This window comes from Rhinichthys klamathensis, unplaced genomic scaffold (genome assembly GCF_029890125.1).
Source record: "Rhinichthys klamathensis goyatoka isolate OS25496 unplaced genomic scaffold, OSU_Roscu_1.1 h1tg000225l_1, whole genome shotgun sequence".
NCBI classification, from domain to species: Eukaryota; Metazoa; Chordata; class Actinopteri; order Cypriniformes; family Leuciscidae; genus Rhinichthys; species Rhinichthys klamathensis.
In genome coordinates this window covers 1,495,420-1,511,334 of record NW_026606749.1, presented here as the reverse complement: position 1 = coordinate 1,511,334, position 15,915 = coordinate 1,495,420, and the positions used below count along the sequence as shown (strand labels likewise).

Here is a 15,915-nt window from a genome sequence, read left to right as displayed (position 1 = left end):
GCTAAGAAGGGACCATCTGCAAAGTGCAAACCCGAAGGAAAACTCGTTTTGAGGAGATTAAAATATTAAAACAATGTTATTTGTGTAGTAACAATATTCAGCTCACGAGATATTGAACGCGGAACTCCGCAAATATGCAAAGCGAATATAAAAAGCAACTGTACCCAAGTTGCAGACTTGATCATGTAGGATCTTCAGGACCACATAGTACGTGGACAGCACCATGAACATAGTCAAGTTGTAAAAAAAAATCAACCAGGGTGAAAATAGTTTCAGGTTTGATATTTGCTGAGTATTCACCTAGATCACGACTGCTTTAGTGTACTTTTGTGTAGGCTATTGTACATACAGTACGCAAAAATGTTTTAAAACTTACAGTAATTCACCAAAGAGATTTTTTCATGTTCCAAAGGTTGTAGTATGTTCCTACTGACCAGACTGACTAACTACTACAGGTGGAATTTTGACAATAACTCCTTTACTGTACGTACAATAAACTAAAATGTTTCTGAAACATTTACTGTAATTCCCCTAAAGTATTTTTTCCCGTTCCAAGGGCTGTAGTGCTTTCCTAGTGACCACACTGACTTACTACAGGTGAAATTTTGACAATAACTCCCTTACTGTACGTACAATAAACTAAAATGTTTATGAAACAATTACTGTAATTCCCCTAAAGTATTTTTTTCCCGTTTCAAAGGGTGTAGTGCTTTCCTAATGACCACACTGACTTACTACAGGTGAAATTTTGACATTAACTCCCTTACTGTACGTACAATAAACTAATAAGTTCAAGAAAAAATTACTGTAATTCCCCTAAAGTATTTTTTTCCGTTCCAAAGGCTGTAGTGCTTTCCTAATGACCACACTGACTTACTACAGGTGAAATTTTGACAATAACTCCCTTACTGTACGTACAATAAATGAATAAGTTCAAGAAAAAAATACTGTAATTCCCCTAAAGTATGTTTTCCCGTTCCAAAGGCTGTAGTGCTTTCCTAGTGACCACACTGACTTACTACAGGTGAAATTTTGACAATAACTCCTTTACTGTACGTACAATAAACTAATAAGTTCAAGAAAAAATTACTGTAATTCCCCTAAAGTATTTTTTCCCGTTCCAAAGGCTGTAGTGCTTTCCTAGTGACCACACTGACTTACTACAGCTGAAATTTCCACAATAACTCGCATACTGTACGTGCTATTGTCAAATGTTTATTAGAAAAATTACAGTAATTCCCCTAAAGTATTCTTTTCGTGTTTCAAAGGGTGTAGTACTTTTCTAGTGACCAGACTGACTTAATACACATGAAATTTTGACAATACTTAATAATACTGTATTACATAATAATATAATACTGTAATTCACTAAAAGGGGTTTTGTTTGTTTAAGGTTGTAGAACATTAATAGGGGCTACATTATTAATAACAGCAGTGAATGAACCTGTTCACATTGGTGCAGCAAATCTGACAGATAATGTACAGCAAGATCAAGAAGGCATTCAAGATACTGTACAGTGCAGAATTTTATGACCAACATGTAATTTTTGCTTCTTGTACGGCAGGAATAAAGGGTATGATTGCAGAAGTCCTAGTCCGGTATATTTTTGTATGCAAGGTTATCCAAAATAATGGTTTGTTCAGAGGATGCTGTTGGCATCATCTTTTCTGACACTGACTCTCCTGTAAATCTGTATGTAGTGTATTGTCCTTCATTGTCAATATTTTCACATATTAAGTCACATGTGCTGATATTGCCACCAGCCAACAAACTTACATGACATTCACTTTTATGTTCTTTCTCCCCCCTCCAAATTCAACTTCAAATTCAACCAAAGTAACGTAGAAAGTCACTGTTGATGTAAACACTGTTTTATATGTATTATCTTTCTAATTGTCCATGGAATACAACTGGGATTATACATAAAAGTTGTAGTTAATTCCTCATGGTTAGAGTAATATTTCAATATCACCTCTTCATAATTTTGCTGTTGTTGATCCTCTCTTGGTTTAAGTTGTTCTTATATTATCATAAACCCTTTAACTGATTGTTTTGTCACGTAATTTTTACTTTACTATATTTTCTTTTAGTGAAGTGACAATAAAATATAAATCGAATAAAAATAAATGTGTATATTTGAATTAAAATATTGTTTTCAGCACAGTTTTCAGTCAGGACTACTTTGGGTAAACCAAAATATTGAAGCAATTGAACATATTAAAATTATTTAATATTTATTTATTACATAATATAATTGGTTAACACACACAACTGCTAGTGGTTTATTACATAATTAGTCCTTGTCATGTTTAGCAATGTGAACAGTGCAAAATATTGGTACCATGCCTTGGACTATCACCAGACAAGCTACCTGAAAAGATGCCCAATGGTTGTGCTCACTGGTTACCTAGTTAAACAGTGGAACCTAACGCCACTTTTAAAATTGTAATGTCTTACATTAAGAATACTTGATAAGTTGGCTAAACTTTGTATCATTAAATAATATCTGCAGAAACTTCTGCTTTATTGTTCTTGTTGCAATATAGATTACCACTGTATACAGTTAAAGACCCAAGGACCAGATGTGATTAATTAAAACCAGGAGTTAGTCAGTCAATTTAAGACAAGAGTCAGAATTATAATAAATTAATGAAAGTTTTACTGAAGTTTGTAGTTTCATCATGAAATTCATCATCAAAACACAACCATTGACACCTGATCATACTTTCTTTTGACTTTTGTGCCATTACAAATGTGTTTTATAAACACATGAGTTTCAGCAGCCAAACACACACTCCGCCCCCTGAGCTGGGAGCAGCAGCTCATTTGCATTTCAAGTGTTTCTTTACTTCAGTGATTTTGCTTGTTAACAGCAGGTGTTCATCACTAATGCTCAATCATCACTTAATTAGTCACTTAAATAATTGCTTAACTTATTGATTGCAATGTATATCTTCTTTTTGTTTTTTAAATTCAATTAAGGTAATCGGTGTCCTCAAATGTAATGAGTTAGCTTAACTTAAGGATTTGACTTTGTGTGTGATATTGTGAGCTAGTAGTAACTACAAGCACTTAAAAGTTCATTTAAAGTTTGTAATTTCACTGTTTTTACTCAATATATAATATCATATATCAATATATTTGAATGCAGAAGTTTAATTGTGTATTAAGAAATTTCCTTGTTTTAGTGGACTTGATTAAAATAAGTTCAGAGTACTCACAACTATTGTTTTTATAAACTTAATTGAATTGAGGTAATCGGTCTCAACTGAAATGAGTTAGCTTAACGTGTTGGGTTTTACAGTGCACCTCTCAGATATTCAATACAAACATTAGAGAATACATGAAATAACATTTTCGATAATCACACTGGTAATTTCTATAACAATGTACAATCTTATAAGCCTAGAGAAGTCATTCAACTCATTTGATATTTAGAATGAAAATATTGATTAATACCTTGATTAAATTTGTTGGTAACACTTTACAATAAGGTTCCATTAGTTAACATTAGTTAATGCATTAGTTAACATGTACTAACTGTAGCGACAACGAGAATGAAACCCACACAAGTGAAGCTGTCATACATAATCAAACACAAGAGGCTGCATATTCCAGATCACCCGAGGCTATGAGCCAAGAAGACCTTTTGTTGTTTAACTAAAGGAAGGACGTTGTCAATGTTTTATAATTTGGCAAGAACAGATCTGTTCAGAAATGGTGAAACAAGAGGCCCTAACAAGAAGTCACCTGACCCCTGCGACTAAACAGACTAGCCTTTCTTTAAGAACCAAGGTCTCATGATATGTTGAACAAGAACAGACTTCAGCAGGAACTATCATTACCTCAGACTGGAATGTCTTTCTTAAACCCCAGAAACTTTACACACACACATAAGGACTTTCCTCCAATTCTCCAATACCAATAAAACTCATCCCAGAACAATTCTTGACTGACCCAGAATCAAAATCATGTAACATAACAATTATATATTGTGTTTACAACCCCTGTATGTGTCTATTCTGCTTAGATCACATCTAAGTCATGTAATTGTTTTAAATATTAGAGATACTGGAATGAAAGTGTCGTGTTTCCTATCATTATGCTCGTATGTGTTTAATTCAAAAGATGGCTTGATTGAAATCTGTGTAAAAATGTTTATGTTCTTAAAATGGAAATTATGTCTAAACTGAATCCTATGTTCAAGCTGATGACTAAGCAGACCACAGATAGCACATGATTCACGATGAGAGAAAGGGGGGGATAGAATAGACCCCCTTCTCAAATAACCATATAGTATCTTATTGTCCGAATTCCAAATTCCTCCAGGAGGCGGGACAAACATTTTGAGTTAAAAATCTTAGACCCGGACACAGAATCTCTCTCTTGTGATGCGCTCTTGTGATGCGCTCTTGCCCTCGGCTCTTGCCCTCTTGTACTCTCTTGCCCTCTGCTCTCTTGTGATGCTCTCTTTCGGCAGAACAAGCCGGGTGGAGCCAACGATGGTTATAGTAACCATGTAGACGCAGAGACAAATGACCCAAATCAAGATATGGGTTAAAACAGATTTAATTCAAGCCATCTCGTCACACTTTTCTTTCTTTTCTTAGTTTGTTTTCTTTTCCGTTAAAAGTCTCGGTTCTAAGTTAAGTTTTGCTGCAAAGTTTCGTTTAAAACGTTTCGACTGCAACACGCTTCCAACTTCAAAGACTTTCATCCATCCGCCAACACACCACGTGACTGGCTGCCCAAGATCTATCAAGCACGAGGAGACCGCCAGCCAAACCACGGACCCGGGAACCCCCTTCATGACAAAAGGGAACCCCAAAGCAAGGACAAGCAAGTACCTCCAGACTTTTAACTGAACTGGTGATTTTAATATCAAATTGAATTACCCGCCTAAGAAACGATAAAAGGGTGAAATTAATTATTGATGGTTCGTTCAGGTCATGTCTTTTAAGTGCATATAGAAACTTGGGATCTCACCATCTAACTCCTAAAACTCATTCTTCCTCACTCTCTGTCTTTCTTCAACTTGTATGAATGCGTGTGCGTGTGTTTGTGTTATATTAGTTTTTTTGTGTGTTAGTCATAGGCTTATAATCAATAAAGTATTGTTTGTATTTGAAAAGAGAAGCATTACTTGTGTTATGTGCTTACAGATTTATTGTCTTGAACTTCGATCTAAGTTACCTATGCTTTGACCCTTGATTTATTTCTTAATTTAGCTGTTAGCTGGGAATTAGTCTTTCTTGGCCAAGAAGATATTATATTTCCTAGAATTAATGATTGTTTATGCTTTCCGTTCATTGGATGAACTGATAAACTGATCATACTATTGATTTTGCTACAGTAAATTCTGAAAATAATTCAATTATTAATTATTGATCATAATCCGTTATGAATAATAATTAATTATATTTATACGTGCGTATAATCGCTACATAACCATGAACAACATCTCTGTTCAGCATTAGTTCATATTTGTTAACGTTAACTCACACATGTACAAATGCATCAATTCACATTAATAGCCCGGTTAGTTAACATTCGTTAATGCATTAGTTAACATGAACTAACCATGAACAATGCCTGTAAATAGCTTTACTGTAATTTTTTCATAAACATTTCAGTTTATTGTACGTACAGTAAGGGAGTTATTGTCAAAATTTCACCTGTAGTAAGTCAGTGTGGTCACTAGGAAAGCACTACAGCCTTTGGAACGGGAAAAAATACTTTAGGGGAATTACAGTAATTTTTTATAATGTTGGTCATAAAATTCTGCACTGTACAGTATTTTGAATGCCTTCTTGATCTTGCTGTACATTATCTGTCAGATTTGCTGCACCAATGTGAACAGGTTCATTCACTACCGTTATTAATAATGTAGCCCCTATTAATGTTCTACAACCTTAAACAAACAAAACCCCTTTTAGTGAATTACAGTATTATATTATTATGTAATACAGTATTATTAAGTATTGTCAAAATTTCATGTGTAGTAAGTCAGTGTGGTCACTAGGAAAGCACTACAGCCTTTGGAACGGGAAAAAATACTTTAGGGGAATTACAGAAAACTTTTCTTGAACTTATTAGTTTTTTGTACGTACAGTAAAGGAGTTATTGTGGAAATTTCACCTGTAGTAAGTCAGTGTGGTCACTAGGAAAGCACTACAGCCTTTGGAACGGGAAAAAATACTTTAGGGGAATTACAGTAATTTTTTCTTGAACTTATTCATTTATTGTACGTACAGTAAAGGAGTTATTGTGGAAATTTCACCTGTAGTAAGTCAGTGTGGTCACTAGGAAAGCACTACACCCTTTGAAACAGGAAAAAATACTTTAGGGGAATTACAGTAATTGTTTCATAAACATTTTAGTTTATTGTACATACAGTAAAGGAGTTATTGTCAAAATTTCACCTGTAATAAGTCAGCGTGGTCACTAGGAAAGCACTACAGCCTTTGAAACACGAAAAGAATACTTTAGGCTAGGGCAATTACAGACATTTTTTTAATAAACATTTGATAATTGTACGTACAGTAAGGGAGTTATTGTCAGAATTTTACCTGTAGTAAGTCAGTGTGGTCACTAGGAAAGCACTACACCCTTTGAAACACGAAAAGAATACTTTAGGGGAAATACAGTAATTTTTTTAATACACATTTGATAATTGTACGTACAGTAAGGGAGATATTTTCAAAACTGTACTTTGTTTAATGGTTTCAATGTTATTTTAAAGCAAATCATTCTTCTATAAATACATCCATGAAGTAAAGAAGTTACTGTTTTCAGCCATTACAGTAATACATATTTAGATAATGTAATATTTTTTGATGGAAGGTGTGCCATTGAAGAACCCCATAGGAGTTTTGCTAGTTTTTTAAATGTTCACCTGTTAGGGGCGCACAGTCAAAGACCCAGAACCAGATATGATGAATGAAGAGCAGGAGTCAGAATTATAATAAAGAAAAGATTTACTGAAGATAGTTTTCAGTTTCATCAGCAGAAGTCAGCTTCAAGACTCTCACAGGAGTTCATAGGCCGTTACAAAGATCACAGAATCACTAAATGAGCAAGCATTTTAGGGGAATTACAGTAATTGTTTCATAAACATTTAGTTTATTGTACATACAGTAAAGGAGTTATTGTCAAAATTTCACCTGTAATAAGTCAGCGTGGTCACTAGGAAAGCACTACAGCCTTTGAAACACGAAAATAATACTTTAGGCCAGGGCAATTACAGACATTTTTTTAATAAACATTTGATAATTGTACGTACAGTAAGGGAGTTATTGTCAGAATTTTACCTGTAGTAAGTCAGTGTGGTCACTAGGAAAGCACTACACCCTTTGAAACACGAAAAGAATACTTTAGGGGAAATACAGTAATTTTTTTAATACACATTTGATAATTGTACGTACAGTAAGGGAGATATTTTCAAAACTGTACTTTGTTTAATGGTTTCAATGTTATTTTATAGCAAATCATTCTTCTATAAATACATCCATGAAGTAAAGAAGTTACTGTTTTCAGCCATTACAGTAATACATATTTAGATAATGTAATATTTTTTGATGGAAGGTGTGCCATTGAAGAACCCCATAGGAGTTTTGCTAGTTTTTTAAATGTTCACCTGTTAGGGGCGCACAGTCAAAGACCCAGAACCAGATATGATGAATGAAGAGCAGGAGTCAGAATTATAATAAAGAAAAGATTTACTGAAGATAGTTTTCAGTTTCATCAGCAGAAGTCAGCTTCAAGACTCTCACAGGAGTTCATAGGCCGTTAAAAAGATCACAGAATCACTAAATGAGCAAGCACTGTTACTGCTTTCAGATATCAAATACAGACATTAGAAAATACATGAAACAAACATTTCAGTAATCATACTGGTAACTTCTATAACTAAGTAAAATCTCACATGCCTAGAGAAGTCATTCCACTCATGTGATATTTAGAAAGAAAACCTTGATTATAATCACTCATTACATATACATTGGAGCAGCAGTTTATTCCAAAATCCACACCCTTCACCCCCAAAATAAACATCATGTTTGCTGTCATGCTTTCTGGGTACTTGTCAATAATCTGATGGATTCAGTACCATGGACAGTGATATTTCTGCAGGACTGTAAACATCAATCAATGCACACGAATTGTGTTATTGTGAGAGTTTAATGTTAATTGAAGATGCTATACAACAGGAAAACATAAAATACTGTTAGGCCATTCTTTTTATTCAACACCTGGAGAACACTGTTACACTGTAAAGTCTTTATTACACTTAAAAACAGAAAAACCAAGGTGGATAAAACAGCAAAACATGGGCTGTAGTATGTTCTGTAGGGTCCAGACAAGACCATTCAACTTGCTTTGGAACAGTCGGCCCATCCTTTCAAAACCTATTGAAATAAATCATATGTCATTATTAAAACCAAGACCAACACTGTTCTTGTTCATTTTGATTTCAAATAAATAAATAAACATATATATAAACATATGTAAAATGAAGCGATTAACTATGTTCAGGAGATTACACATGATTTTCCACTTTCTACAGTCTGGATTGTTACCAGATTACAGTTCATGTTGCCTACATGTTCATTCTATTATTTCCTAAACACCTTTTTAAACACCATCATTATAATGCAGTTTGTATTGTTGCTAAAGGACATTCTATTGCATTAGAACACACAATGTGAGAGATATTTGCTGGTACATCTGTAGTTGGCTAAAATGTAGTTGTCTGTTTGCACACGATGAAAAACAATATAAACTTTTTAGACGGTCCCTATCTTGGTTACCACACTACATTGAATATTCAACAAAGTGTGTATGCATTAAAAATATACTTGCCCATTTTGATCGATTGTAGAAAATGTTGTAGTTCACAATCTTTGTTGTCAATATTGTGTAGCTGCTTCAAATCTGAAAAAAAAAAATCCTTCATTGACTATTTAATTGAAAAAGTTAGTTAACCCGAATGTGCGAATGTGCGAATATAAAACCAACTTTACCTAAGTCGAATGCTTTCGCATATTTGGACTGGAGTTTTGTACCAGTAAATCAGTGGCTTGGACTGGAGGAGCAAAGGATAGGAGCAAGACGGACTGACGCTGCCGATGTTCCCGAGTCACTCATCTTGACCACCCGTGCTGCCAACTTGGGTCAGTGTTGCGTTGCTATATTTCCAAACCCGAAATCAAGTCGTACACACACACACACACGCACACACACACTGCAGAATTAACGAGTGCTAGTTTTTCTTTTGTTTTTGTTTTTCTCTCTTTCTACTTTTTGAACATGAAGATATAGTACTACTGTGTTTTTTAAGAGTGTTGAATTTTCTTTTGTTTATTTTTATTTATTTTTTTCTCTATTTTTGAAGTAAAGTGTGTTGATGAAGAAAACTTTCTAATCTTAGTAAAGAAAGTGCATATAATTTCTTATGTAGTCTGTTTCTTTCTTTTTGTATGTAACGGGTGGTTGTTGCTATCCGGGACTATAATATAAATCTGTGTGGCAGGTGTATACTTGTCTGGCGGCCGAACATGAATGATTGTTTGTTTGTTTATTTATTTATTTTTTCTCGAGGCCGTGATCGTCACTGTGGTCTAGCGGTTAGGACTCTTTGTTGCCACGCAGGAGACCCGAGTTCGATTCTCACCTAAGATTTTTTTTTTTTTTGCCTTATTGGGTGACCACTGTTACAATCTTCATCTTCATCTCCATCTTCAATCTCCACATCAGTGACTGGCTCTGATGAAGTCCCTCCAGGAATTCCCTCACCCATTGGCCTTCCAGCATTCAGGCTCAGGATCATCTCCATCTCCATCTCCATCTAGTTGTGGTGCACGCGCTTAACTCAGAGTCAGTCAACTTAGAGTTGATTGAACTAACTCATTTCAGCTGTTCTGTAACCGAAAACTCAGAGTTTCCCATCTCAGGGTAAGTCAACTCAGAGTTCAAGTTTTAACTCAGAGTTGGTTGAACCTCCTTATTGAAACGGGCCCCTGGTGTCATTGTCACATGTTGTGCTAAGCTTATCAGGTATCAGCAATATGCTGTCATTTCAGCAACATTGCTATCAGGACCGTGGTTGCTAGTGCAATGTTATCGAATATATGTTTGTTACTTCGGCTAGTATTTTTGCACATACTGTCCTAGGCAACCTGCTGTAGTAATCAAGCGTTGTTTTATGCTTATCTGGTTGCATTGGAAAAATGCTTGTTCTTTATTCTATCCGATTATTGCAACATGCTGTGTTGAAGTTACCACATACTTGTGGCTAAAGCTATCTAGATATCGGTAACATACTTGTGCAAAATACACAGTACATTCACCGCAGAGGTCTGGTATTCAACACTAACAACATCTTAGCTTGATGGTCCTGTGAAGGAGTGTGGAATCATGGGAGTCGTCATCTTCACCTCCACAGCCGATCAAATCCATAGGACGGGAGCAGAAATCATGTTCGTGAATGAGGAAGCACAGTGCAGTGTTTCCCCTAGAAATTTTTCCAGCAGCGGTGCTGTCACGTGACGGAGGATGTTACCAAGTCGCGCGCGGGGGGTCCGGGGGCATGTACCTCCGGAAGGTTTAAACCCCAGGTTTAAACCATGACTTCTGGCAAGTTTTGTGGATAGAAATGGACATTTTGAGACATACAAATATGACATACCATCAACAGATTCAAGGCATGATTATTGCAGCACGTACCTTGAACTGGTCACAAACAGAAACCTTCATTTTATAATTTTAGACAGGATTTTTCACGTTTTTGTTTTGTGTTAATTTTCAGCTATAAGGTAGATATTGCTAGGGGAAAAATAAAATGGCACAACCCAGAAAAAGATTATTTAGAATTTATTGAAAATTTTATCTTAATGGCAAAGGCCACACCCAATCTGTGAGCACTTCATTTTTCTAACATTTTTAAAATCAAAAGTTTTATGTTAACATTATTGAATGTACAATGAATGAAGTGAACAAACATGAACTATCAAGTGTTTGTATTAAATAACATTCACAAACATTAATTCATGTTGTAAAAATATATTGTTCACTCAATGTGTTGATGTTAGATAACGCATTAAGTAATGTTAATGAATAGTATCTTATTGTAGTGTTACCAAACAATACAGGAGATAAAACGTGTTTTATTTGACTTGACTGTACTTTTATTTAATCTCATATTTAATTTTAAAAGGCTTTTTAAACCTGCTAAGAGTTATCCAGCCAAGAATAAGCCTAGAACTGCTTTTCTGATGGACTAATAATGGCATAAACAGTACTCGGGTGTCAGTCCGATACTGTGCTCATGTACTCCTACTCGTAAAACTACCGCGCCCGAGTCCACTTTAGGGGCCGTTCACATATCGCGTTTTTTTGCGCGCAAATTCGTTATTTCAATTGTAGGCGCGCATGGCGAGATGAAAACATCGTAACATCTCATCTCAACAGGCCATGTGACAAAAGCCAACCGATCAGCTTCGGCCTTTCCGTAACAACATCGAAAGCTCGGCCGAACAGCTGATCATAGCTGTACAGGGCGGCTTTTTATTTCTCATCTCCATAAATATATCTAGTAGTAAAGCTAATGCAAGTGCTAGAAATCAATTAATTCTTTGCTGATACTTCCTCGTCCTCATGGAGAGCGCCGCTTTCTCCTTTCTAAAAAGCGCTTGCTCTCCCGTGGCGTCTGTCGTTGCTATGCAACCATGAACAGAGGCGGCCTGGAAAAACAAGTGCGCTTCCCGCGCGCCTACATTTGAAATAACAAATTTGCACGCGCAGACAAACGCGCTAAGTGAATGGCCCCTTATGGCAACGTGACATTAGCCTAATCGATAATATTTCCATATGTGGCTCTTTCCTCCTTTCTTGTCAACAAGTGGATTCAGAGCCACCGCATTAGCAGCGCCGGCGGTCGCCATGTCTCAGTGTTTTTAGGTGTAGTGAATGTCGTGTTATTAGGGATGCACGATATAGGATTTTGGCCGATATTCGATATGCCGATATTTTCAAACTAATTTTGCCCGATGCCGATACCGATACCGATATATTTGTATTTTTTTTAAGTGCAAAAAAAGCTTATTAAAGCTTCTATTAATGTTCTCAGTCAAGAGCAGTGAGTGATTTCCTCTGTGTTTTGTTGTTTTATTAACATTAACGGGATAGTTCTCCCAAAAATTTGAATTGTCATCATTTACTCTCTCAAGTTTCTTTCTTCTGTTGAAATTATAAAAGTTATTTGGAAGAATGTGGCTAACCAAACAGTTGCTGTACTCCAGTGACTTCCATAGTATATTTAAGCACAAGAAAGAAATGAATCCAGGTTTGAAACAACATTAGATAGACAGAATTTTTATTTCTGGGTGCAGTATCTCTTTAAAGACAAGCGGCAGAATATTATTACTGTCTCTTTAAGAACTGCACGCGAGTAACGCGACGCGTCTAATATACACGCATTTGACAAGCAGATTTTCTCTGTTTGCTTTCACTTTAGACATAACCAACTTTGTTTATGTAAACCTTGTGTGTATTTGACAGTATCAGCGCAATAAGACTCGAAAGATTAGTCCAGTATGCAGGCGCTGTGACAGGCTTTTAGTTCCTGTGAGCGTCGGGTGTAACGCGCTCAGAAAAGCGGATGTTAGAACAGCGCACCATCAGCACGTGAATGATATGTTTACCTAGCAAGACTTTGACGCACATGCAAACAATGAACTTTTGTGAATTGCGGTGTCCCGTGAGTGTAACTCTACCTTTGCGTTTACATGTGATGTGATGTGAATGTACATCGCGTTGTACAGTATGTTGAGATGAAGGCGCCAGAATTGAACTGATAGAATGCACGATACTATGATTTTTCTTCAAAAGCAGATAGTGGAGACATTTTAATCGTCCACGATCAAAAACCGTGAGACGCACACCCCTAGTTGGAAGTTTAAGTTGCTGGCGCTCATGCTTCGTTCGCGTCACGTGCGCATAGGAAACACGCCACCCTATCGGCAAGACTCATCGGCAGAAATATTCATATCGGCCGATGCCGATGATGGTCATTTTAAGCTTTTATCGGCCGATACCGATGTTGTCCCGATATTATCGTGCATCCCTACGTGTTATTACTGATCATGTGAAGATTTTGCAGCGTTTAGAGATTTTGCATTTTAAAAATCCAGTGTATATTATATAACAATTATATAACAACAATCATTATATAACAACAATCATGTTATATAAATCACAGAACTAGTCTGAGCTATTGCTGTAGGGAGTATGCTTCCCCTGCCAAACTACACTACTTTTAGATTGCTAAAAGTAGTGCAGTTTGGCAGGGGAAGCATTACACCCTACAGCAATAGCTCAGACTAGTTCTGTGATTTATATAACATGATTGTTGTATCAGTCTGTTGCCGCTAGTCGGAGCTATTGCTGTAGGGTTTATGCTTCCCCTGCCAAACTACACTAGTTTTAGCAATAGTTCTGTGATTTATACAACATGCTTGTTGTATCAGTTTGTTTTCACTAGTCAGAGCTATTGCTGTAGGGTTTATGCTTACCCTGCCAGACTACACTAGTTTTAGCAATAGTTTCGCGATTTTACAACATGCTTGTTGTATCAGATTTTTCTGCCGCTAGGGGTGTAAGCTTCCCTCAATTGATCCCATACAATTGTTGTGGCGAGCAGGACGAGGTCGAGGGCCGTGGGAGGACGGCGAGAGGCCGGTGGCGTGATTACTAATTAGCAACATCTCTCACGGAGGAGCGGAAGCATAAAAGGAGGAGTGACGACAGTGGAGATCGAGGAACAGGCCTGGATTTAGTTAAATTGGCTACAGCAACACGCTTGCTACAGCAATGTATCCTTGCTTGCTCCAGCTTGGGGTGATGCTTCCCCCATAAGATTGGATCTATGGTGCTCAACATATGCCGCTAACATCAGGATGTAACCATTCTATCAGCCTTTGGGTAAGAGAATGGCGTCTTATAATACTGCCTGCAGGCATAGCCCCTGTCACCAAGCAGGATCCCGTCGTAAGCACCATTTTGCTTCCAGATTTGTAATGTCACACACCATCTAAGATATTTTTAGTCAGTCAACTGCATACTTTTTGATTACATTCCTTTTTTTTTTTTTTTTTTTTTTACTAATCTGGAATATTAAGAATTGTAATAGTAACTTACCTGCACATTTACACTGTGAAATCCCTTTCGGTTCACAAAATCCCCTTCATTGGGGCCTGGTGGGGCATTGATGGGGACGTGTGTGCAGTCTATGGCACCAGTCACGTTAGGGAAGACTGAGGAAGAAATACTATAAGTCCTACTTTTTGCCATGGTCATGGTTGCATGATCTTCATTAACAATTATAATGTACCTGCAATGGCAAAAAAAAAATCTGCTTCACAACCTGGGGTCTTAAGTGGCTTGAAATACCACAAAACCCATTAAAAAACGCTTGAGTGCCAGGTAAACTTTGCGAATGGCACGACAGACAGCACTTTTCCCCAAGTTTTCCGCATCTCAAATAGTGTAAAGGAAAGAGCCACTCGCAAAGAATCTCAATGCAATGAAAACAGTTTGTGCCATTGTTAAAGCCCGACTCTGAGTCGAACATTTAACATGTGGTTCCAACAAATTAATGATGTATATGACAGCCTCACGAGAAAACCGATATCTCTCAATAAGTTGAATATCGCACTGCACTAAAGGATCCTTCCTGTCTATCTCGCAATATGTGGGATGCAATTTTGCATCTTATGGTGGGATGCAATTATTCTGGCATCTTCAGCAACAGGTTCCTGTCGTAAAAATGACATGGCTGCGAAAGACTTCCCGTATCACCTCCGCTTATAAAGCCGCGATCTAATCCTGTTAACATGAAATAAGCCTGCTCGCGAGTAGGTTTAAGCTTACGCACCTGTTTCTATAGCAGCAAGTCCAGGATGAGCGTCGAAGAACCAAACAACCCAAGATCATGCCAAATTGCCAATAATCAAATCCAGCTAAGTGAGTTAGCGACGTACGAAGAACGGACACGTTTTATGTCCGTATACTCGCCGATCTCAAATAAACTGTTTATTAACCTTATCATCCTTGTTGTGAGTCTCTGTTCTGTAACAGACACATTAAAATAAAGTGTAACTGATGTTTTTAACTACTATGTACTTACATCAAAAAATAAGTACAGTTTACTTATCAAATGCTACAATGTAGAATTTCGCTAGCCTGTTAACCCTCTGGGGTCTGAGGTGTTTTCTGGGCACTGGAGGTGTTCTGACATGCCCTGACATTTGTGCTTATTTATGGTGCTTGTAACTCTTTCATGGCTAAAGTCTTATTACACTGTAACACTATGGAAGTGTTACAAGCATATCAGGCTGACCTGCTGGGGGATTTGGATATAAGTGAGGGAGTTAAGCCCGATGGGGTTCGAGAACTTTGTCGGGCCACAGATTTATCTCTCAGGGCTGTCTATGGCAGCCCTTGTGGCCACTGAGAGACACCTCTGGGTCAATTTGACGGAGATCAAGGAGAAAGATACAGCTTTTTTTTATGCTCCCATAAATCCTTTTGGTCTTTTCGGCGACGCGGTTATTTCGGTCGTCGAGAGTCTCCAGGAGGCCAAATTATAGTCAGAGGTGGTTAAAATATCTCTCCCTCGCTATGTCCAACCCCCTGGGCCTGCTGGGCGTGAGCAGCTCCAGCCGTCTAGTTTCTCATTCGCACCACAGCAGCCAAAGCCTTCGAAGCAGACGCCGGTTCCGAGGGCCGTTCTTCACGCTGAGAAGGTTTCGGCTCAAAAGAAATGGTGCCACCGGCGTCGTACCAGTGAGGGCAGCCCCAACCGTGGTGGAATGGTGTACACCTCATTATACGGTGCCCGTTCCATCTCGGTGTCCTCA

The 15,915-nt window shown here is 37.3% G+C and overlaps 1 long non-coding RNA gene across 1 annotated transcript; it reads left to right on the top strand.

The window, feature by feature from the left end:
• The first annotated feature begins 6,565 nt into the window (after positions 1 to 6,565).
• On the top strand, positions 6,566 to 7,398 carry LOC130099245 (uncharacterized). The gene is made up of 2 exons (XR_008808370.1): positions 6,566 to 6,647; positions 7,248 to 7,398. It is a non-coding gene; the product is annotated as an uncharacterized LOC130099245 (long non-coding RNA).
• Positions 7,399 to 15,915: the final 8,517 nt, after the last annotated feature.